Consider the following 1,292-nt stretch of genomic DNA (forward strand, 5'->3'; position numbering starts at 1 on the left):
GGGTAGCGATGGGGAGGGGGTGGGGTGAAAACAGTCAAGACACACAGACAGAATAGTGAAACGAACATACAGAGAGGGAATGACCTTGAACTCTAAATGATAGATTTAGTTTTAGTAGAGGTTTTACGCCACTTGCAACTGCATGAGGTCATATGAGTGTCAAAAACTCTAAATGAGATTAAGTCTTTTTTTCCCCCTTAATTGAAAAGCAAAACAAGAACAATACAGCTGCACAGTGAGCACACATTTAACAAAAAAGCAAAAGAGACATTATAATCTTGTACAAAAAAGACATGTCGATCAACAATGGATAACACGGAGAAGTCTGTAATATAAAAAGCAGACATTGTCGCTTTTAAGGACAAATGGGCTAAACCAGATTTCGGGCGTTTCGAGAAATTTTGATCTAAACAAAAAGTGGGCATTGCCCTACCCATACGAGAAGTTTGGTTTCATTGTCGTGTATATTTGTTTGATTATAATAGAGAAAACTCTCCTAGTCTTTTAAAGAAACTGAGTAAGGGACAAAAACTTTACCTTCGATTTTTCTCAAAACAACATTTTTCGGGATAGCCCCGTTGTGCTTAAAGGCGACCATATAATACTTCACAGTGATACCAAAATGCCCTCTGCTTGCGTGCCCACAAACTGCGAGTGTGTGTGTGTGTGTGTGTGTGTGTGTGTGTGTGTGTGGGTGTATGCTCGCGCGTGTGTGTGTGTGCGTGCGTGCGTGCGTGCGTGCGTGTGTGTGTGTGTGTGCGCGTGTGAGTGTGTGTGTGGGTGTGTGAGATAGAGAGACGGAGAGAGAGAGAGAGAGACAGAGAGAGAGACAGACAGACAGAGACAGAGAGACAGAGAGACAAAACATAAAATGTAAATACCATAGTTTTAAAACACCGAGTGAACAGAAAGAAGACTGGGGGACGGGCGACCAAATACTGTAACTATAAGCACACGTAAAGTATTTCAGGCTTCCGTCCAACCTAACTCAACAGTGCCCAACAAGGGTAGAATGATGAGGAATATAAAAGAAACACGGACGAGCAACGTAGAGAACTATTTTCATTCACAAGAAAACGGAAAAGACATCCGCTGAAGGGGAGGGGTAAAAAAAAACCCCACCCTACACCACTTCACTAGTCCCACTTAAAGAAAACAGAGGAGAGAATAGAGCCGGGAGAGAAAGGGGGAAAGAAGAAGGTGGGGGACACCTCACCTCACAAAAACACACACGCACACACACAATGAAAAGAAAAGAGAAGAAAAAAAGAGAGGAGGGGGGAGGGAGAGAG

At 43.1% G+C, this 1,292-nt stretch overlaps 1 protein-coding gene across 1 annotated transcript in view; it reads right to left on the reverse strand.

Moving 5' to 3' along the window:
- The window catches only part of LOC101860550 (condensin complex subunit 1), a gene marked incomplete at both ends in the record, with an annotated part of 38,508 nt that overhangs the window by 1,229 nt on the left and 35,987 nt on the right, over positions 1-1,292 (reverse strand).

This window comes from Aplysia californica, unplaced genomic scaffold (assembly GCF_000002075.1).
Source record: "Aplysia californica isolate F4 #8 unplaced genomic scaffold, AplCal3.0 scaffold01533, whole genome shotgun sequence".
Taxonomy (NCBI): domain Eukaryota; kingdom Metazoa; phylum Mollusca; class Gastropoda; order Aplysiida; family Aplysiidae; genus Aplysia; species Aplysia californica.